Here is a 25,770-nt window from a genome sequence, read left to right as displayed (position 1 = left end):
TCTAACTTTTTGCGATTTCTTTATTTTATTTGTATCTTTTCTCACTATATCTTTTCTCAATTTTTTTTCTTCTCATTTTTGTGGTTTGACTGAAAGTCTTCATTCTTGGTCTGGATGGGTATGACTTGGTCTGAGGGTGGGGAGGGGGGGGGTGTAAAAATAAATTTTTTGTTATAAGTATCAAATAAAAGCTAATTTTAATATGGTCTAACTGAAAGTCTTCATTTTTGGTCTGGATGGGTATGACTTGGTCTGAGGGTAGTTGGGGAGGGGTGTATAGAGGGGGGGGGGTAAAAAATAAATTTTTTTGATATGGGTATCAAATAAAACTTAATAAAAATATTTTTTTATTGTCATAATAATAATCACGCATAGAGGGCGGGTCTAGGTCTTGGAGGGTCAGGAATATTTTTATCACCACAAGATATCGATATGGGTATCAAATAAAATCTAATTTAAATATCTTTAGATTTAAATTATTCATTTTTTGTCTTGATGGGTATGACTTTCATGCCCTCAACATACAAGGTTTCCCATTCAAAAAAGGAAAAGGTCAAATCAAAAAAGGGAAAGTTTCAATCTTAAAAGGAAAATTCCCATTCAAAAAGCAAAATCGTAATTTTTTTATAATTTTTCAATTTTTCTTAAATTTTATTTATTTTTTGTCATTCCTTCTTATTTTATTCCTAACTTTTTGCTATTTCTTTACTTTATTTGTATCTTTTCTCAATTTATTTTTCTTACTAAATCTTTTCTTCTCATTTTTGATAATTCTTTTTTAAAATTATATTATTTTTTTGGCAGACTATTTTTTACATACATATTTATAATTACAATATTAAATTAATCGTTTGGTTATAATAAATAAGTTTGAACTGTAATACCAAACGATATGTAAATTAATAAAATATAATCATTTTAAAATTCTTATATTTTTAAAATTTTAATATATTCAAAACGCATTTATTCTTTTTAGCAAGTTAATAATTATTTTGTAATTTAATTATCTTTTAAACTATTTTGATTTATGAAAAATTAAACGCAAATGAGGTTTTTATAATCTTTTTCACTTCCATTTGTTGAGTATATACTTTAAAAATACATTTTTTTGTTTTAAAAAATAAAATTATGAAGATATGGTAAAAAGGGGAAAAAATATTAACAGTGAAACAAAAGCTCTAATAATTGACGCGTTAAAAAAAGATAGTATCAAAAATATAGCATCATGTTTTAAAGTAAGCTATAAGAGTGACAAATATAATATACTCTCATCTCAAAAATGGAATAAAATATAGCTTACTCAAAGGAGGTTCACGTGCACGCAAAAATTAAATAAAGAGCAGGAAGAATATATATTAAATTGTATAAATTTGGATTGCACTTTATCCTTAAAAAGGTTATGTGAAATCATTAAAGAAAGATATGATGTGGAAATATCAAAAAATACGGTATCAAGGTTACTCTCAGGATTTAGGTACAGCTTTAAAAGAGTATCATTACGTTCACTTAGAGAAAATAACGAATCAAATATAGAGATTCGCAAAGAATACGCGAATTGGTTTGTAGATGTAGCATATATGAAGGAAAAATTTATATTTATCGATGAGAGCGGGTTTTCAATAACAATGAGGGGATTATATGGATATTCCCAAATAAATAAAAAGGCAATTAAAAATGTTCAAGGAATAAAGACAATAAATTACACTATCATTGCGGCTCTCACAATTGCAGGAATATTTAGATTCGAAGTTCTTAATGGCTCTTGAAATGCTATATATTTTATCAACTTTATAAATGAAATATTAAATCATTTTGAAGAATGTAACATGATTTTTGTGAAGGACAATGTTCCATTTCATCACAATCATTCAATTAGGGAATCGATCGAAAGAAAAGGACATACATTGAAATATTTTCCACTCTACAGTTCGTATATCCTATTGAGAATGTGTTTTTTCAATGGAAGGATTTTGTCAGAAATAAAAATCCTAGTAACGAGGAAGAATTAATTCGTTATATAGAACATGGAGAAAGAGGAATATCTGAAGAAAATGCAAAAAATTATTTTAGAAATATGGAGACATATATCCCAAAATGTAGAAGGGAAGAAATTATTAATGATTAATATAAATTTTTGTTTCGTACTATATTAAATATATATCGTAATTGTAATTAAATAATTATGTAAAAAATTATAATAAAAAAGTCTGCCAAAAATTTAGTGAAAATTAAATATACTTAAAAGAATTACCAAAAATGAGAAGAAAAAAATTGAGAAAAGATACAAATAAAATAAAGAAATCGCAAAAAGTTAGAAATGAAATAAGAAGGAATGACAAAAATAAATAAATTTAAGAAAAATTGAAAAGTTTATATATTTTTTTAAAAAAATTACGATTTTCCTTTTTTGATTGAACCTTTTCCTTTCTTTTTGGGAATTTTCCTTTTTTGATTGACACTTTTCCTTTTTTGTATGGACTTTTTCCTTTTTTGATTGAACCTTTTCCTTTTTTGTTTGGACCTTTTCCTTTTTTGATCAGACCTTTTCCTTTTATGATTGAAACTTTTCCTTTTTTGATTGGGACTTTTCCTTTTTTGAATGGGAAACCCTGTATGTTAGATGAAGTTGATTAATTTAAATAAATTTTTATTTTTTTTGGCAAATAAGAAATATGTTCCATAGTTAAGGAATTTAAAATTATATTTCTTTTGTTTTCTTAATATGATGGGTCAGCATAAGAGCTTTTTTTTGTTCTGCTCTGTTCCAATAACTTTAAAAAAATCGTTGCCTATGTATGTTCCGTCAAAATTAAAGAACGCCTTCTAGAACCTCCAGAAAGTATTCAGGATAATTTTAACTAATATTAGGGCTGTATCGTTCTACAAATTTTTACCAATCCGAGCGAATCAAATATTCCTAAAAACTGATCCTATATTTATATTGATTTTATTTAGCAACTATCTTTGAATTAATATCATAAAAATATCAATATTTTCTATTTTAAATCCCAACTAGATTTCCCGTGTTTTTTATTCTCCAAAAATTAATAATATTATTTTAAATATTTGCAATGTTTCTGGGTGACTATAGTGTTGTTAAACAGCTGCATTTATCCGATTTTTAAAAAGGGCGAAATCAAGATTTTAGTCTAAATATTATTAGATAAGCATCAAAATATCGACAATAAAAGTCCAAACCTTTCAGCCATCTATTGGAAAAATCAATACGCTTGAGTAATTTATTTTTGGCCAAAATCTGTTAGCCGTTTTTATAAATTGGCTAAATCGAGCCGTTTAACAACATTCTGAATGTGACTCGTTGGATATTTTAAAATTCCTTTTCTTGTAGTAGATAAACAAAAAATAGTGTAAAATTTCTAGCCACGTTTTTAAACTTCACAAAAAATAAATTGTATTTTCAAAAAATAAATTGTATTTTAGTTCCTTTCATTAATTTATTATTTATGAAATTATTTATATAATAAGAAAATACAAACATAAAATAGCTAAAACAATAAAAAATATAGGAACGGGTTTTAAAAAATATCGACTCGATTAGATATTCTTAAAAACGTTATACCACAATTTCCATACCCTTGAGTCTTAAAAATTTGATAATTTTTGGTATAAAGCTTTGTATATTTCGGAACGGAAACGCAACAGAAAACTTTTGGAACATTCCGAAAAATAATCTGAAATTTTTAATTTATTACATTGTAAATGTCTCATTAATATTCGTTTTTCTGTGTTTCACGTCACATAACATGAATCCATAGTAACTCGACCCGATACGTTATACCTGGAAAAACCTTTATAACTTTCTAAACCATAACCGACCCTATACAAAATCTATTAAATGAGCGACCCAAACCTTAATAATTTTTCTGAACCGGTTTAACCCCATTTTTTTATAAATTGTAATTTACGCCCATATAACGGCAAAAATTTAAATTTAAATAAATAATTAAAAGCAAAAATTTCATGATAAAATAATTATCATTTAATAGTGTAGTTAAATATTTAATTATTGTGGTTAACCAAAATATACATTATACGATTTACAAATACCAAATCTTAATTAATTAAATATTGTAAGTGTGCGGATTTCCAAGTAACGTTGAATCCATGTGTAGTTGAAGTGAAGTATCCGTTACCCAGGATAAAGGAGATATTGGCCAATTTGAAAGGGAGCAGATATTATTCGAAAGTGGATTTTTCGAACGCGTATTTGCAATTACGGGTGAAAAAGGAGAGGCAAAGGTTGTTGACTATAACAACGCCAAAGGGTCAGTTTGCTTTTAGAAGGTTGCAGTTTGGTTTGAGTGTATCGGCGCCTATATTTCAACGGACGATGGCGGCAGTTTTTCAAGGATTAGGAGGGAGTGTTTTATTATATGGATGATGTATTAATAAGGGGGGTTACGCCAGAGGAGAACAATAGAAGATTGGGGGAAGTATTTCTGAGGATCCGGGAAAAGGGATTACGGGCGAGTAAAAAGAAATGTGTCTTAGGAGTAATGGAGATTGTATATTTGGGACATCGGATTAATGGAGTAGAAATGAGATCACTAGATAAAAATATCATTGGAATTGGAAGTAATAAAGCCACGATGCAAGGCGGAGGTACAATCTTTTGTGGGAATGGTAAATTATTACCATGGATTTGTCAAAGATAGCAGCGCCGTTGTACAAATTGTTGAAGACGGGAGTAAAATTCGAGTGGGGAGAGGATTAAGATGTGGCGTTCGAGTGTTTGAAGAGGAAGATTGGGGAAGAACCAATTTTGATGCGTTTTAACAATGATTTGGATGTGATCTTGGCAGTGGATGCGTCAAGTAAAGGAGTAGGAGGGGACTTATTGCATGAGATGGAGGGAATTGAGAGACCGGTATTGTTCTTTTCAAGAGTATATCGAAATGCCGAAACAAGATATTCAGTGATTGAACAGGAGGCACTGGCGGTTATTTTTGGATTAACCAAATGCCGGGAGTATCTAATAGGACATCGGTTTGTAGTTTATACAGACCATAAGCTGTTGATACATCTATTCAAGAAAGACAATAATGAGTTAATGATGTCACTGAGATTGCAGAGATGGTTGTTGTTGGTTGGCAGTTTTGATTTGGAACTTAGATATCGAAGAGGCCGGGAAAATTATTTACCAGATATCATGTCAAGATGTGGAGCTGGAGAAGATATTGAAGGAAAATTTTCAGAAAAAAATGGAAAAAACGGAGGTAGCAATGATCTTAGCGATATCGAGGATGTTAAAAGGGGGTCCGGTAACATGGGAGGAGATTCTGAGAGAAACGCAGAGAGACAAGGATTTAGGCCGAGTTAAGGAATGTATAATGGGTAAAAAATCATAGAAAATTGACCGTGATGGACGATTGTGTAGTGCGGGGAAATAGAGCGGTGGTGCCTAATAGGCTGAGAGAAGCAGTAATGGTAATGTTAAATGCTGGGGATCAGGAAACGGATGAAACAATGGGGCCGAGAGTATGTGTGATGGCCGGGAATGAATAAAGAAATTGAGAGGCTAGCTAGGAAATGTGTCGTTTGCAATACCTCGGCAAGTATGTCAGCGAGGGATAAAAAGAGTACATGGCCGAAAGCATCAGGACCCTGGGAGAGAATCCATGTGGATTTCTTTGAATTTGAAAGGAAAGAGTATTTCCTCGTGGTAGATGCATTTTCTAAGTGGGTGGAGTTTGAAATGGTGGGTGGATTAAAGTTGAAAATTATGGTTAGAAAGTTAAAAATTTATGGGCGAAGTTAGGAGTAATGAAGATAATAGTTTCGGATGGCGGACAAGCGTTTAGCAGTGCGGAGAGAGGTTTTGCAAAGAAAATGAGATCAAGCATAGTTTAGCTCCTCCACTTTTAACGTTGTGCCGTACTACACTGATAGAATTAATATACTACTCTACACGGAAATAATATGTAATCAACATTATTATTAAAAGAATATCAAATACAAAATTTACAAATTATTATATTCTTGATAACTCTAAAATAGGATTATATATTAATAATAAAAAAAAAATCAACTTTTATAAATCTAAAAATAAAATGTTAACGCGATTAAACTAAAGCATAAAATTATAAAAATGACTCACCGAACGCAATACCTAATGACACTTTCTATTTTTACTAAAAAAAATCTTAAATATTTATTATACTTTGTATAATATCCCAATAAAATAAATTTAAGTTTTTGCGTGTTTTTCTATATTTTTCAAATTTGATAAATAAACAAAAATTTAAAGACGCAAAAAATTGTTTATAATTTTCTAAATCCATAACCGAACCGGAACCTTCTAAAATCTAAGATGAACGGCAACCGAACCGGATTTTTTATAAATAACGCTTCGATTTCTTCATAACAATACTATTTACCCATTACGTATAATGGATAATTTTGTTACCAAGTTAGTATTAAAAGATGTTTTTCGACACTGAATAATCCTTAGATTTGGCCGGAACGGAAAGAAACGCAAAAATGCATTTATTGCATTATAATTTTTATGTTGCAATAATATTTTTCGTCATTCTATATTCATATCTATATATAATATTCAATATTTCCAAAATAATGAACTCGATATCTCAGATGTAAATGTAATGTATTTCATCAAATTTTGACTTTGAACACGACCTAAAAGTCTTTTATTTTGATTAAACAAAAATCGAAATAAAAAATATACTAAAAAAGCAAAATTTTTTAATTGAAAAGAATCATAAATCTTGATCATTTGAAAAATACTAAAATATTGTTACATATTGTTTTAAAAAGTCTTGCTCGCAATTTGCATGTATATTTAGTGTTTTCTTATCGATTTTTTTTAAAAAAAGATCAAAGCTTTGGGAGTAAAAAAAAATTAGGAATTTTATTGTTTCGAGGTTAAGTGGATGTCATTCTATTATGTCATTATACATATACATAGACTGTGACCCAAAACTTCATCCATGTCAAAAAAGATTTATATTAGTTATTTATGAGTGTAGTATTTAACATGTAAGTAAATTAAAATAATATCCAAATTAGAAATCAATCTGTAATATTGAAATTAGGTATAGATGTAGAGGAGAGGATTAACTCCTTTCCCGGTTTAAATTATGCTCAACATCAGTGAATCTAAAGCAGTTTTTTTATTTCTTAAATATCGTATTGGTCCGATTATTTTTAATAAGACTGTGCCGATCCACAAATTTTTCACTAATCCGATTCGATATATCTTCCGCTATTATTTAAAAAACTGATCCGATTCCGATATTTGTATTGATTTTTATTCACCATCTATCTTTGTATCAATGTCATAAATATATCAATATTTCCTACTTTAAAAAAATTAACTATATATTTTTTTTTTCATAAGTTAATATTCTCATTTAAAATATTTGCAATGTTTATGGGTTACCGTTCGATAAACTCTACACACTTAGGCCATCAACAATATACAAAAATAAATTTCACCGCGTTTATTCCAGGTCCCTGAGGTAGTTTCCAACACTGCATTTCTAATTTTAGTTAGGATTATCAATCTACCATTCCGTTCACTTCTGTCTACTGTTAATCTTCTCGCTGGGTATGAAAAATTACTAGCTCCTGTTCTTCCTTCAGATTAAAACCTCTCCAACCTTGTTCATTATGCCGTGCCACTCGTTTTGGTACTGGATCAAGTACCGAATTCCTACGCAGGTTTCCCTCTGAAACCTGCATATCCTCTAAATCGATATTATGAATCGCCAATGCGTGTTTTGTAACTCGATTCGGTATAATATAGTGTAACGCTAATCTGCGTCAGCTATAAGATTCTCACGACCGGGTCTGTATTCCAAGTTAAAATCGTACGAGGCCATCTTCCAGGCCAACGAGTCAGACGATTGTTTGACATCTTGGGAAGATCCCTCTTTTTCCCGAACAACCGTTCCAAAAGCTTATGGTCAGTCAGAAGTACAAATCTTCGACCGTAAATAAAATTATGTAATTTTTCTATTCCGAACAGCAATGCCCACGCTTCCTTATCAATTGGCGCATACTGTTTTTCAGACTGCAATAGTGTTCGAGACGAAAATGCGATGGGTTTTTCCTGGTTTTGTGAAACTTGATGAAGTAAAACTACTCCAATCCCTATATCTGACATCACACTCCTAAATCAACGGCAATTGAGCATTGTGCGGTGTTAAAGTTTCTTCTGCTGATAACAGTCTTAATTTTGTCGAAAACCTCCCGTTCCACTGTAGTCCAATTGGTGTTGTTAAACGGCTCGTTTAGAGTCGATTTAAAAAACGACTAACTCAATATTTCACCCAAAAAAATATTTCGCACTCTTTTCTCATAGAAGGAACAAAGGTATAGACATTTATTTTCGAAATATCGAGGCTTAGGGAATTTTTTTTTGGCTAAAATATTGAGTTAGCCGCTTTTAAAAATCGGCTCAAAACGAGCCGTTTAACAACACTAAGTCCAACACCATGGTACTTTTACGCTAGTCAATAGGTTTAACACTGCTGCCTCACTATGAAGATTTTGCGTAGATTTCAAAGTTAGTTTAAATCCATATCTATTATATATTCATCACGTTATTCCAACGTTAGATGACTTATTGGCAAAAATTCAGGGGGGGGGGGAATCGATTTACAGTGATAGATTTACACGTATCTACAAATGACCTGGAGCCAGAGTTCCAAGAATATTTGGTCATCTCGAGGCATAAGGGATTTTGGGCTTTCGTGCGCGTCAACTATTTTCCAGCGTTACATGGACAATGATAAAGATTGTCCGAATGCTTAATTGCTGTTGGTTTTGGAGCGTGATACTTCAGATACAGGGCTTGGAGCAGTCTACTTCATCAAGTTTCACAAAAGCAGGAAAACCCCATTGCATTTGCGTCTGACGTCGTTGCAGTCTGAAAAACAGTATGCGCCAATTGATAAGGAAGCGAGGGCACTGCTGTTCGGAATAGAAAAATTTCATAATTTATTTACTATCGAAGATTTGAAATTCGGACAGACCATAGGCCTTTGGAACGGTTGTTCGGGAAAAAGAGGGATCTTCCCAAATATCAAACAATGGTCTAACTCTTTGGGCCTGGAAGATGGCCGCGTACGATTTAATGTGGAATAGATCGGGTCGTGAGAATCTTATAGCTGAAGCCTTATCTAGGTTACGGTTGCATGATATTATAACTCAAGATATAAAACACGCATTGGCGATTCATAATATCAATTTAGAGGATATGCGGGTTTCAGGGAATTCAGTATAAGATTCAATATTAAAACAAGTGGTACGACATATTGAACAAGGTTGGAGAGGTTTTGATCGGAAGGAAAAAAAGATACTAGTAATTTTCCATACCAGAAAAGAATTAATAGTAGACTGAGGAATAGTTGAAAGGAATGGACTACATCGGGGACATCCTGGAATAAACGTGATGAAATTTATTTTTCGGTTGTATTGTTGGTGACCTAAGTGTGAAGAGGACATCGAACAGCATATAAAGCTTTGTGTTGGTTGTCAAAAAAAATAGACAAAACGTAATGGGGATTGTACTCATGGAATATTACTAGAGAGCCATGGGAGTGTATACATCTATATTTTACAGGACTGGTTGATTCTATGTTGGTTAGTGAGAGTAAATTTATATTCAAAATGGGCAGAGGTAAACCCAATGACATATATAATACCTAGACTGACGATTCATTCATTAAAATGTATTTTTAAGCGTCGTTAAAAGCAAATCAGCTAGACCCGCCATTTGTAACACATATAGTAATTATTCTCATGCAAAAAACTATTAAATTGATAACTTGCTTCCTTATTATCTCGATGATCCGGTAATTCTTTAATAAAGTTTGCATCAGATATAGGAATAAATTAGGCTCTCGTTTAAAATTTTAATAATGATAATGTAACCAATATGGCGTCTCCAGCTGATTTGTATTGATGTACACTTTTAATGAATGAATCGTCAGTCTAGGTATTATATATGTCATTGGGTAAACCTTGGTTTGCCACTGGGTACCTAAAAGTATTGTAACTGACAATGGACCTCAATTTATTTCTATAGAATTTAAGATGAGAAAAACAACATTTGCCACTTCGTTCAACGCCATACCACCCGAAGACAAAAGGGCAGGCGGAATGAACCATTCCGACCTTTAAAATGAATTATGCCAGTCGATAATCAATTAATGACCCGCAAGAAGCAATGACTCAAACGGTAGCAGCGCATAGGCTGGGAGAACATAGTTCGACTTCGACGGGTAGGTCGCCAGTGAAGATACTAGTCTAGATTGAGCTAGACGAAAAATGAGATAAATAAATCCAATTATAAACAAAGTCGAGAACATGGCACATATTCCAGTGTTAGAGAATTTGACGTTGGTCAACATGTATAGATACTGAACGAAATCACTAAGGGCTGGTGAGAAGGAACAATTCAAGATAGGAAGGGGTTATATTCATATGTAATAGAGACGTCAGGTCGTATACTGCAAAAACATGCTGACCAGTTAAGGTACCGTGTGGTAGCAGACACTACTGAATAAGTGATGGCTACCAGCGATCAGAGGGAGTGGGATGAGACGCCAAGATGAGGAAGGGCACATAAGCCGCCAAAATGAATGATTGAAAAAAGGCGCCTCTCAATTAAGAAAGGGGAAATGTATTAAAGTAGTAATATATTGTAATATTCTATTTATATATTATGTAATATTCATCAATTAGATATATTTATAATGATTATAAATATATATATATATATTTATAATTAATATAATAATTTGTAAGGTTAACTATCTAACACCTGTAGCATCAATTATATTGATAATTTTCGCACTCAATTCCATATGATTAACAACCTTGTGAATGTATATATTAAATACTGAATAAACCTGTGAATGTATAGTTTAGTATAAGCGGATTATTTAAATTATCAAATCGGTTTCTAAAAATGTATATAGTTATACCACTTATTAAAACAATTGCATATTGCTTATTTAGATCAACCATTGATGAAAATTTTGACATCTTCAACTCAACTACACAATATTACGCCAAAAATAATTGATTATACATTTATTTTATTAATATTTATCAATATCATGCTAGAGTAATAAGAATGTCTTCATTATTATAGGGTTTCTCATTCAAAAAATGAGAAGGTTCCAACCAAAAAAGGAAAAGTGGGAATCAAAAAATGAAAAATCCGATCAAAAAAAGGGAAATTACCAATCAAAAAAAGGAAAATCGTTTATTATATTTTTTTGTATTTTTTAAAATTTTATTTAAAAAAACACTTTTATTCATTTATGATAATTGAAAAAAAATATAATATATATGGTCATTCTATAAAAACGGAAATGGTACTATACAATATCTCAAAAAACAAGCATAATTAAATTTGAAATAGTTGCAATTTAATAAACATTTTTAATCCGATTTTTACAAGAAATGATCAATATAAAAGGGTCAAGATAAGAAGACGGTTACCTTTGGTGACTTCAATGTGCTATCATATATATATTAAGATTTAAAACAGGAAGCTTATAAATATGTAGATTCTTTCTAAATGTTTGTGATTAAAATTGTTAAATGCAAAATAATAAAAGGGGCAAATCAAATCCTTATAATGAATGATCTTACTATATTAAACTATTTACAAAGCTTAATATGAACGATTTTTAAAAAATAAGGCGTATACTATTTTTTGGTATTATAGCGCTATTGCACATCATTACCCTCGAGTGCTAGTGTTCAACATTTATTTAATAAAAATTATTAACTATATAACAGCCGCTCTAGTCTGGCTAATAATCACTTTTAAAAAAATAACGTATAATACACTTGTAAGTAAATATTTTTATTTCGTTTTCTCTCTCTCTCTCTAAAAGGTAGAGCAGTAATTAGCGAGCTATTTTTTTTAAGTAAACTTTAAACTGTTTCATGGGAAGGACTATTCATTTTATTTTTTTAAGTGGACTATCATGCAAATCGTATTTTAAATCAATTCAAATTCATTTATTTAATAATCTGTAAGATCCAATCTTATAATTTCATTATTTAATTAAATATTATAAAAATTTTGAAATATTTGTTGATGTAAGTTTATTTTTATCTATGTTTTTTCCAAAATATGGCATAAAACCAAGATTAAATAAGATGTGAGACAAACGGGAGTTTTTTTTCTAAATAATCGATATTTATAAATAGTCCGAAAATTCTCAATATTTATTTTACAAACTAATATTATTTTAACGCGTAACATCCCTTTATGAGGAACCAATATAAATACTTATTTTTTTCATAAACACCAACACTGGACTTATAGTGCGCACAAATCGAACGTTCGCGTACTTTTTAAATAAAAAAACGTAGCGCATCCCTTGTTTAAATTGAGGTTGCCTTTTTATTCTAGAATATCGTCGATTCAAAAAATAAAAGAATTGGTTTTGGTAAATGAATTTCTTAAGACTAGTGATAAATATTGGAAATTTATAATGCACAAATTCAAATATTTAATTAAATAAATGATCGGCCTATGAAATTAAATCTCTCGAAAAATAATTTTGTAAAAAAAAAATTTTAAGCATTTAAAATTGCTTACAATTCATGTTATAAAAATTTTTTTTATATATTTAATTTTTTTAAAAAGCATGCATTAATATTAAAAATAATCATTTTGTGGTATGAGGTAGAGGTCTGTATTGTTTTTAAAGAACGAGCGGGTGATCGGGCGGATTAAGAAAAATATTTAAACTATGAGCGGGATGGGATGATTAAAAGATTTACAAATTTTATTTGTTATATAAAATCATTTATGTAAATATTATAAAAAAAATACTCCATGAAATTTCAACATTTTTAAAACCAATCGATGTCTGAGGATGTGTTGATATCGAAAACATGTATTTACATGGAAGAATATAACATCAACGTGGATGAAAATCTGATTTTACCCATTTCCAAAAGCAAAAAGAATTCAATTAAAGGCATTAAATTATAAATACAATGTTTGAAATAGATAGTATCCAGGTCAAAATTAAACAACAACATATGGGAAGATGTGGCTGTTACAGAGAACACCTTACCTAATGGTATAACAAAATATTTAAATCTTAAAGTAGCGAGTTTTTGTATAATTTAGCAAGATTTTAGGCTATTAAGTTTAGTTTAAGTTTATCATTTATAAACAATTAATTTAAATTACTTTTTTTTATTTATTATTAATGGTTTTACTTTTTATTTAAATATCTCACATTTCAAACGGATATACTACTTTGGTGGAAAATACAAAAAAAAAGATTTATCGAAGGTATCAAGATTAACCTGTGCTTCTGAACGAGGAATTAATGCTGGAAGGTTTATAGAACAAAAAGGAACGTTGAACCCAGAAAATGTGGATTCATTATTATTTTTACACTATAATCAGAAATATCAATAAATATTAATTTTATATTTATATTTTTTACACAAATATATTATTAAATCAAATAAATTCTTAATCCGTAATTTAAATTGAATATATTTTTTTGGTTTAATAGAAATTTCCTAAATTATAAAACTTTTTTGTAGGGGTGTAGCGCTGAAACTGAATCATTTATTTTTAGATTTTTAAAAAATTGAAAGAATGAACTCATTTAAAATTTATGGACAGCATGGGTTAAAAAATTTTTTTTATATAATGGACAGAAAGGTAAAAAAATTTAAACTAATGAGCGGGCGGTTATAGAATTCTAAACACATGATCGGGCGGGCGGGAGGGTTAAAAAATTTCAAAAATATTGGACGGGTGGGCTTGTGGGCTAAAAATCCGCCTATTGCAGACCTCGTATGAGGCTCCTATCCATGAATCTAATGTAAATAGCTTTGTGAATAGCAATGGCTAGTCATAGCCTCAAGAAGAAGCCTTCATGGGTTTCGTCCGTAGGTTTACGAATGTGTATACCAAGTTTCTTAAAATAAACAACGATTCCCAGAGGTTGTTAAGGTAGTGAAAATTGTTGTAATCAATATATGTTCTTGTGAAATTTCTGAATATTTTGCTATTTTTAATTGCTCCTTTTTCTCGATTATGTTTGAGAGGGAGCTAATGGATCAACGCACGAGTAATCCCAGACCAGAAAATTGGCCCCTCTTCCAGGGAATTTGAGGTCCAATCTGGGTGTTTCTCAGATCTAAAAAGACCTGGAGGCTCAAAAATGGATGAAATTTGAGCTGATTTAAAAGCTCTTAGGATGATCGAACTACATAAATTATGCCTAACAATTCAACCTGAAGACTACTTCACCCTCAGGAGTAGAACTGCAATAGGAGCAAGTGTGGGGTTGGGTTAGCAGTTTAAACGAATACCAATTGGTTTAGTTGTAATTGTAAATTAACTGAGAGAATAGCTATTCATGACCAAATCTATTAAGCTGCGAAGAAAATAATAGAAGGTCAGAAAATTGAATTCTGGAAAGGATTGATTCAACGCAGTGTGCCAATTCCTTTTTTCTGCCTATTAGTTTTGAAAGAGCGTGATCAGCAATAATTGAGTCCAATCGATAATAGCAACATTAAAGGAAGGATCACGTTTTATAAAATGGGAATTTACTATATTTTTCGTTAATAAATAACTGAATATGAAAGCAGTTAAGGCAGGATCGGAAGGAAATCTGATACCTAATCCACCATTCTTGGTAGATAAAGAAGCTTGAGTCCAAGCTATTTCATTGAATTTAAGGTTTGCAATATTTTAATCAGAACTTTAATCCTATTCTTATAAAGTCCAAGGAGTTTATTATAATCTGCCTGTTTATTTCATTATTTTAAATATTCCATTTTAAAAATTAATTATTTCTTTGCTAAACACCTTTGTGCCCAGGGGCGTCGCTAGCCTTTACAATCTCAGGGGGCTCAACTAAAAAAAATTTATGGGGGGCGCTTCGGCCCGCATTTACCCGGCCATAAATATATTATACTTTTTTCTAAACAATTATTCTGAATTTCATATTTTGTCTTGCATTAAACTAACATATAAATAATTAAAACAATACAAGACATATCTAAAAATAATATTTTTTAATACAAAATCTATTTATTACAGTATAAAATATTTTCGATGGTTGATATAAAAAAAATTTGCGTCTAAAGAATTACAAGTGATAAAAAAGGTTAATTAAATACATATGCCTCAATTGATAATGGTTTTTAAAAACCACATAAGGCTATATTATTCTTAGCAACTTACATTGACAAAAGGTCATGAAACTAATATAACTCTCTGTTACCATTTTAGACAATGTTTTATAGAATAAACTAATAAGAAAATAGGCCTTACCAAATTAACGATTCTTGAAGAAGAGAATATAAACGACCAATCCAAATCATAAAACTATATGGTAGTTAGAGCTTCCTCTTAGATGACATGATGGAAGCTAGATAAGTAATCGAGAAAATTATAGTGAGATATTAAATTTCTAAAAGATTATCTTCCATTTTTAATGATATATAAACGACTATACAATTGATCATGATTGCATATTTTAATACATATCTGAAATAAGCAATCATATGCTCTCAGCAGCTGTAGTAATAATCTTAAATTACATAGCCACACAAATAATAGATGCTGGTTAATTTACAGTCATAGCCATGACACTCACGATGGTAATCCATACCAGAATTTATTATGCTAGATAAATTGATGAAACAAAAACACTAAAAATCTTTGGAAGAAATTATGAAAATATATTGAAGCCTTGAGTTATTTATACGGCTAGGATGACATATTAGAAATGAAACATTTTGTAACTATAAAATAAGAACCAGAGTGATATCATGAAAGCAATTAAAATTTTATATATTATTGTCGCACCATCTCTAGTTAGTATATTATATCTTAAAATAATAGTAGTTTGTAATAATATCAAAAATATACTTGTATTAAAAATTTAACTCAAAACTGTTTTTCGAAAAAGAAAAAAATAGCTTTCCTAAAAACAAGTAAAAAAAGAGAAGAAAGATATCAAATTTATTACATCTATTGTAGGATGAATAATAAAATGTTTAATTTTTAAAATTATTTATAACTAAATAGATGGCGTAAATACTTAAATGCAAATTGTTACTATATTTATTATCAAAAGCCTTTATTAGTAAAATTAATTATAATATTAACTATAAATATTATATAACTGACAAATACGTCTATAAAAGTGACATTTTTTCTAATATTTTATAACAACTGTAAATAAGAGGATTATAAATTATATGTCTACTTACTTTTTATAAAGAAATCTCTTATACTTATTTGGACCTTGAAAATATTTTTAGGAATAGGTATGATAATAAAATTTAAAAATAAATATACAGTTGATTAGTCATTTTGAACTCGGCTAAATACAATATTAATTTTTTTAGTTTTCAATTAATAAATGATTATATTTATTTAATTAGGGTTATATAATAATTTAAATAATAAAAGTCAATTAAGATTCAACTGTTAATGCTAAATTAATATTTAGTGAGTGATATTGATATATTTTTAACACAGAATTTGATCGCAAGCTAAAATAGTGAAAATATAATTTATATGTATTAATCTAATTTAATAATTAAAATAGTATTCATTTAATAAAAATTTAGATAGTCTTATTAATTTTTAAATAATAAAATTAAATCTATATATTACTCAATAGAATTATAAAAGAAATCGTTCAGGGAGCAATTAAATAAATTTATTTTTAGTTCAAGGGGATATTAAGGAGTCATTAAAAAAAAATTTTGCTTCAGGGGGCTCGAGCCCCTGCGCGCCATTTTAATTATAAGTAGAATTTTTCTTAAAATAAATGTTATTGATTTGGTAAAACATTGATAACGCTGAGGGGGAAATAAATTGTATGTCTGGATACTAGAATTTCCGGTATGAATTCCAGCATCTTACGCTGGAACTGAATAGGGCGTATTCTGTCAGTGAAAATTTTTCTTGGTCTTTACCAGATTTGACTCATTGACTAATTAGATGCTCAGCAGTAGGGCTGGGAACCAATAGTAAAAACCCAATATTAACAAAATATTGTATTAGTATTGGGTCTAAAATATTGGTATTGGTTTAAACAATATTTTCTATTTCTTGTATTGGTATTGGTTTATATTGGTAACTATTGGTTTATATTGGTATTGGTTTAAATTCAAATTACTAATTAAAAAAATAGAAATAGTGATTATAAAACCCTTAATTTCTAATTTTAAATAAACATGCGAAAAAAAATCATGATACCATAAAATCAGGGCTATGAAACAACTCTCAAAATTTTACTGAATTCAAATTCTTTTTTTAAACTAGGAATTTATTAGGTGATGTGAATATAAAAAATTTTGATTTAATCATGTATTTTTTGTATCAACAATAATAAACGTATTGATTTTGAACCATTTTATTTATCACAAAGAACATAGCAAAATAAGTAAACTAAAAATGTAACATAACTGTCTATTTATACAAAATATAATGCAAAAGAATGATATAATTTTAATATAAGAAGAGGAAATAATTTTATGTATTTAAGAAGAATCTTGCATGCGCATCCAACTTTTTAGGCACAGGCAAGCTTGAATAGTATGCTCATCTAGTGAACAACGTTGGTCTGTTATAACATACCGTCCTTCTAAAAAAACCCTTTCAGAGCTAGATGAGGTGGCCGGAATTGCTAGATAATCTCCGGCAATTTTTGATAATACTGGATATCTATTTTTATTTAATTTCCACCAATATAATGGATTTGTATCATTGGAAATTGTGGCTTCATCTACGTATTTACTTATTTCTAAGTTGTTATTATTATGAGGTTTCACCTGATAAATTTTGTCATGAAAGGACAATTTTTTGTTATTTTGTGCTCATTTGTAAGTTCCGCTGAATTGTTATTATTTATTTTATAAATATTGTATTCATTAGCAAGATATCCAATAAGAGTTTCCATATTATTATGCTTTAATAAATGACTTGATAGTTTAAATCTTGGGCCAATCATTGTTGAAATAATAAAGAGGTGTTTATTATAATTATATTATTTATTAAGTTTTGTTAAGGCAGCTAAAGAAGCTGTCTTTAAAATAGCATTAGGATTATTATTATAACTCTCCACATGCTCAAAAATACTGGAATATAAAGGAATAATTGTTGAAATTGTTGGAGTATTAGCACATTCTCTGTAGCAAAATTAAATGGTTCCAGAAATTCTCGGTATATTTCTATATTATTCCAGGCTAAGGCACTAATATAATTTTCTTATTGGTATTTTGTAAATGATTGGTATATGTTGTCAAATAGGGTTTTAAGCAATATTGCTCTTTCAAGCATTTGGTATGTTGAATTCAGAGTTGGGCAGGTCCTCTTAAGAATCTAGATACAGATACAGATTCTTTGTGAAAAAATGAATCTTAGATACAGATACTAGTATCTTTTTCAAAATATCAAAAAGATACAAGATAAAAGATTCTTGTATCTTTTACTTAATTAGAGTATCTTAAATACAAGATACTTTTAAATTATCATTACCAATTAAATTAGAATAGCTTATAAAATACAATTTTTACTATTTATTTGTGAAGAACATAACATAAACATAAAACAAGAATGAATATTTACAATAATTTATAAAACATTTAATGACGAGTTAATTATAATAATCAGGCATTTTACCAATTGGAGTTGAAATATTAATTTACAGAGTATTTAAAATACATTCATTATAAGACAATCAAATTTTTCAAATAATTTATCATCAGACCTTTGCCGTTTCGGCGTACCTAACATTGTACCAAAACTAAATAACCCTAATTGGAGCTGTTGAAGGTATTACAGTATTACATGTATAAAAAATTTCCTTAATGGAAGGATAATAATTAAGCATTTATAATATATTCTCGACTTAATATAATTTAAAACCTCCAGCTCAATATTATTTGTATCATTGAACTCAGCATCATTTGTTTCAATAAAAGAAAAATAATCATCGTTTGATCTTGATTATATACTCTGATACTACATTCAGGGCTTCTCTTATTAAGAAATTTTGAAATTATCTTTTTTATAATCCGACTCAATCGATAAGTTCTTAAAATATGGATGTGATTTTAATATCAAAAAAGCCACATTATATTCGAATCATAGGAAAATATTTTCTTAAAATTTTTTGCCTATATAATCTAGGCAGCTTTTAATAAAGGTAGACAATATTGTAAACTTGAATTTTTAAGATAACCTATGCCCCCTTTTAACTACACATAAATAATATACTTTATTATGTTTAACAAAATTGTGTTTAATTTATCATTATTTTGTTTATACAGGTTTTACATCTAGCCTGTAAATTGTCTTTTTTAACTTTTATTTTAAAAAAATTTCCAAATTTCAAGATTGGAGGGGAACTTATTTTTATAAATAAATTTTACACCATGAGTGGTAATCATCCTACAAATTAAAAATATTGCATAAAATTGGTAATGATATTCTATCGACGAGGTACATTTATATATAAAATATAATCTATACTTATTTCGTTTTGGTGTTATTTTTTATCTTTCTACCTTAATATGAGTTGTTAATTTTACAGAAAAATAGCTGTCAATATATTAAAATATGGCAGAAAAAAATATGCAAATTAATACAAGATTTTCGAAGAAAATAAAATATATACTGTGATATATAAAATTTTAAACATGAATATTAAAAAGAATCTGTATCTGTATCTTTAGTCAAGAAAATGAAAAAGATACAAGATTCTTTTCAGAATAAAGGATCTTAGATACAGATACAAGTATCTTATTAGAAATGTAAAAAAGATACTGAGTACAAGATACAAAAGGATCTTGTATCTTAGATACAAGTATTCTCGGTGATGCCCAACTCTGGTTGAATTCCAACGTGTTAGTATATCCAAAATTGGGTGAGGAAATTTTAAGTATGGATTTTTTTCAAGATATATTTTTTCGAGTTTATTAAATTTAGATATAGAAAGTTTAAAAATTTTTTAAAAATTTCTTATTTTTTTTAAGTTGTATTTAAGGGTTCCAATGCAGCCATGACAGCCAAATGTATAATATGGCAAAAGCATTTGCACACATTATCAAAATTATCTTTTTGTTTTAAAATTTTTAGAAATGCTAAATTATTACTTGCATTGTCTAATGTAATGCAAAAAAAAATCAATTTCAAATTTTACTTTTAATACAGAATTAAAAATATTAAAAATATTAATAGAATTATGTGCTGATTTAAAAGGAATAAAATCTAATAAATGATTATTTAATTTTAAAATCATTATCAATATAATGAATTGTTATGCCCATAAAGGGTATTTTATTTGGAGAGGACCAAATGTCCATTGTTAAGGAAAATTTAGATGTAATGTTAGAAAGTACAGATTTTAAATTGATAAAAGAACTATGATAATCTTTCATAATTTCTATTTTTAGTGTTTTTCTAGAAACTAATGTTAGTGAAGGGTTACAATATGCTATTAAATTTTTAAAAGTGATATCCTCAACTATTGAAAAGGCTAAATTATTTTGAATGAAAAAGTTTATAATTAAATTATTTAAATTAGCTCTATTATTTATATTATTAAGTAAAAATGATTTTATTGTCTTAATTTTTTTACTGCCAATATTTATTTGCTCACATTTCTTATATAATGTTGGGTGGATGGATTTGATGTGTCCATAATCCTGAGGTTCCAAAATTGGGAAGTGATATTTTTTTTTTACATTTATTACAAATTGCCTTTTTTTTATTATCACAAGTAGTATAAAATTCCCAGATTTTTGCTGAATTTCGTCTTTTATTAGATATTGATAATTCTTCTTGTTCCTTATCGCTATTATTATTAGTACCAACAGCATCTATATTTATTAACTCTATTTGGTCTTCATTTGTTATAATATCCTAAATAAATAGATAAAATTGATAGATATCATGTAAAAAATTTACTTCCATAATAAAAATAAACTATAATTATAAATAACAGAAATATTGATATCACAGTAGTATTTGGAAGAAATAATAGATGTAATTAGTTTTTGCAATGAAAGTAAAAAAATAACACGATATAATTATCCACGATAAACCCAAATAATTATGTTATTTTTAATATTGGTATTGGTATTGTTTAAAATATTTAAACAATATATCAAAACCAATATATTTAGGTAATTGGTATTGGTTGTAAAAGCAATACCAATATTTAAATATATATTGGTTTATATTGGTATTGGTATTGTAAACCAATATTATATTGGTATTGGTCCCACCCCTACTCAGCAGAATTGCATCTGAAGCATCTACGATTTTTTACAGGGCTTGTTTCCTCGACTGAATTAATCGTATTAATCACTATCCCATAATTCTTGGGATCATGGAGACTTCCTTATTATTCGTATCTCAAGGTTTTTCAGCTTTCTTGCTAAAAAAATCGAGTATTTAAGATTAGACCAACCCGCAAAATGAATGAATAAAAAAGTACCAATTTGCATTTATTTTACTCCAAGCGGTATTTTGACAAATTTGCATGATATTCTTTGAAATACATTATTTGCATGATACTATTTGAAATGCATTTATTTACATTTGAAACGCTCAATTTGTGTGCACGATTGGACATAATCATACCGGGATTTGAATCCAGCAAATTAAAACCCTAACCTCTCTATCTTTGTAGAACCCAAACTGAAATAAATCCAGTAAAAATATTGTCCTTCAATAATTGAATCGAACTCGCTGAAAATTTTTATATATAATAAATTATTTCTCTAATTTTTAAAAATAATACGAAAGTCCAATTTGATGAATATATTAAAATTAAATCTTTTTGCCAAATGAGAAGATTTTATTCTTGGATAAGGTCTAAGTTGATAACTAAAATATGATAAATTGGCAATAAATAACTTCGCTATTTCTTATCATTCAGCAGTGTGCTAAAAATATTCCCATGTGCTCAAAAAAAAATCTTTTGCTTTTATGAGATATTTTAAACGTGCTTGTTCACTCAAATTATATTTCGGCATGATGATGTTAAGCACCCTGTTTGCCGTTAGCTTGCAACGCCACACCAATAAAAATTTCATGACGATGACAAAAAATACTGGATGATGTAATTAGTACAAATTTTTTAAAAATGAATATTTTTTTTATCGAAACAATTAATTACACAATCTTAACTATTTTATAACTGTTAAAGCATGCCCTAAAATTTTGTGTTCGCTTGCCCGTCTCTACCATGAGAGCGGACTGAGATTTAAAGCTGAACCGTGAGAGCTCCTGATATAAATACTATTCCCCTAAGCTAATGGATCGAAAATTCAATGCAAGAGTTACCATATATCAAAACACAATATTGTCTGTCACAACACAAATAATAAATTTTTCAAATGGCTATTCTATATAAATATTTCATATTAAATAATATAATAAAAAAATAAAATTTTTAATTTAGTACAATTAAAGCCAAAGTTCAATAAAATCCTATTATAATGCCATCTATCAAATTAATTCTGGTCACGCAACTCGCCGATATTTCATTTTTGGAGTTAAGGAGAGAGATGTGTAATGAATTCAAAAAAATATATATATTTAAGTGTTTTTATTTTATTTTAATATAATAACACAATAATCGATAAAAAAAATAGGTAATAATTAAAAAATATTGTATATTCTTAAAATAAAATCTATTTTACAGTCCCTCCAAATCAATAATTCTTAATCATAATTCAAATAAATATGTATTATATAATAAATTCTAAAAAGTTTGTGAAAATATTATATATTTATGTTTTGTGAAAGAAAAAAAAATAGCTATGGTAAATAGAGAGAGAAAAAAAATTATGAATATGAATTTAACTAATAAAAATATAACATATTTTAAATAATATTGAATATCCGTTAATTGACTAATGTTTTTAACCCTAATGAAATTATATTAATTTCGAATTGTCTTTTAAAAAACTCTCAAGTTAAGGTTATTGATTAAAATTGAAAATTATTAATTTGTAAGCAAATTCTGATAAACTATTGTTATTTGAAAAATTTATTTGTATGTATTCCAACATATGGTATTCGTCAAAATGGGAATAATCAGACATGTGAATTGGGGATTTGAACCTGAAACATTGATTTTCTTTTTAGCGATCTGCATCGGGCCCAATTTTTTAAGCCCGGCCCGAAATTCTTTTTAAACAATTTTACCGGTCAGGCCCGAACCCGGAATTATTTTTAAAAAAATTTACAGATACGGTCAGGCCCGAATTTATTTAAATATAGAAATTAATTTTTATAATACTCAAAATAAGAGATAAATGTTATATGGCGTCTGGTTTCTATAAATAAAATAAAATATTTTTATTTTACATAAAAAATTCAACATAAAATTGATAAATTTTGATATATTTAAAAAAAAATTTCCAAAGCCCAACCCGAACCCAGCTCGAATTTTTTAGGAAAATTACTTTTTTGCAGATCTCTAATTCTCATATTATTTTTCTGAAATTTTATTCAAATCAAGATTTTTAATCATTTTATGTTGAATAATTTTAGCTGTATAAATTGTTTCGATGATAAAAATATGAGAAATAAATGATTATTAAACGCTCTCTTACCATGATTTTATAACATTTTTCAACTGATTTATAAATATAAATTAAATTTTTATAAATCGGCTAGCCCGGGTTATGTCAAATATTCAAATTGACATTTAAAAAAATTGCCTACAATAGTTATGGCATTTTTTTAAAGTATATTTATGATGGCCTTTTTTTGGGCAATTTGTCAACTATTATTATATATTTCCTAATATTCCTCACAAATTGATTTAATTTTGTCAAACATTCACAACTGGTTTTTGGATGTGAGAGCGATTACTACAGTCAATATCTCTGACCACAAAATGGTGAAAGGACATTTAATGATCAATAGTGAATTGTGGAGAAACAAAAATACTTTATGTGCATCTAAGAGAGTAGCTCCCCGCCAACTAAGCTTTCGGGAATACTATATTAATTTAAAATGTCCATTAGTCAAAGATGAAATTTCGATTAAGTTCTCTCTAGAAATAAATCGTTTCATGCAAACTAATCGAAATTCAACCCTGGAAAGCTGCTGGAGTGATTTCAAAAACATCCTATTACTCAACTGTAAGAATTTTACCAAAATTAAAGACCCTCCACCTAAAGAATATATCCCCGACCACAGAATCCAAAATATCGGAACTAAAAACCAAAAGCTATAGAGATGTGGATCTATGGAAAACTATACAGAGACTTCTAAGGTCAGATAGAAGGAAATATGTGGTCAATAGAGCAAATGAAATTGAGGCAGATATGAGATGCAACAGATTATATGATGCTTATAAGAAATTGGAAATGTTCGGAAAACTTTCAAATTTTAAATGTCTTCCCAGATTAAAAATTGGTGATAATATCATTCGAGACCCTGAAGTACAAATGAAATTATGGTTAGAACATTATTCTGAAATGTTCAACTCCAATCATGTGATACTTCCTACGGAGAATGACCTACTCCCCACCAACTTAAATTTTACTACGTCGGAGATTCAGAAGGCTATACTAAAACTGAAAAATAACAAGGCGGCCGGACTTGATTGCATTAAAGCGGAACACTTAAAATCGCTCCAGATTATATCTCAGTGTTTTTACTGATGATGTTTAACAAAATTTGGGTTTCCGGTGTTACTCCAAAAGAATGGAACATATCCTTTATTTGCAACTTCCCAAAAGTTTCCAATCCATCCACTTTTGATGACTATAGGGCGATTGCGCTGACATCTATAGCATCTAAGGTCTTCATGGTACTTCTAAAAGATAGAATAGTAAACTCTACTAGCCATTTATTATCAAATAACATTTGCGCTTACAGACCAGGTAGAAACATCCTTCAACCCATTTTAGCGCTAAAAATTACCTTACAAAAATGTTTCAGATATAAACTACCTTTTTTCTTCATCTTTGTAGATTTTAAAAAAGCAGTTGATTGCATCAAGCATGAAGTTCTATGGAATATCTTAACAGATAGTGGTGTGGACTTAAACATAATAAGAATCCTGAGAAATCATTATGGCTCACTGATGTCTAACTTTAAAGTAGAGAATGTCCAATCTCCTTCCTTTATGGTACGTAAAGGAGTTAAACAATGATGTGTTCTGTCTCCTATCCTATTTAATATTGTTATGAATAAAAGTATCGCAGATACACTAGGAGCGTTTAACTTACTAAATCTATCTCACCAAGATAACCTGTACTTAAAACACCGTATCACATCCTATGCTGATGATATTGTAATCATTACGAAATCTATGGGGGAAGTTATATGTATCCTCGATATCCTTAAATCATATAGCAGCGAAATAGGACTTAATTAACTTTAAAAAAACAGTTATAATGCCCTCTCCATGGGTAGAGATAAATCCAAACTATACTGCTGAAAGATTAGGGATTAATTTAGTTGAGGAATTCAAATATCTTGGAGTAAATCTAGACAACAAAGGACATATAAAGAACGAAATAGAATTAAGACTCAAACATGCAAAGTCGTTATTCTATAAATATTTTAAACTATGGATAACAAGGGAAATATCAGTCAAAAGTAGACTACAGCTGTTCAATTCGTTGATCATACCCATTCTTCTATACGGAAGCGATATCTGGGATGTAAATAAAACTCAAACTAAAAACTTCAAGTCTTTATCAATAGATGCCTAAGACTTATAAATG

General features: G+C 28.7%; 1 protein-coding gene across 2 annotated transcripts in view; it reads right to left on the bottom strand.

Annotated features, from left to right (window-relative positions):
* LOC135928126 (fasciculation and elongation protein zeta-1-like) overlaps positions 1 to 25,770 on the bottom strand; it is a 52,495-nt gene that overhangs the window by 20,400 nt on the left and 6,325 nt on the right. The gene's annotated exons all lie outside the window — the stretch shown is intronic.

The sequence above is a fragment of the Gordionus sp. m RMFG-2023 genome, chromosome 4 (assembly GCF_954871325.1).
Source record: "Gordionus sp. m RMFG-2023 chromosome 4, tfGorSpeb1-WG-v2, whole genome shotgun sequence".
NCBI lineage: Eukaryota > Metazoa > Nematomorpha > Gordioida > Chordodea > Parachordodidae > Gordionus > Gordionus sp. m RMFG-2023.
The sequence above is the reverse complement of the archived record's forward strand: the minus strand, read 5'-3'. Positions and strand labels throughout refer to the sequence as shown.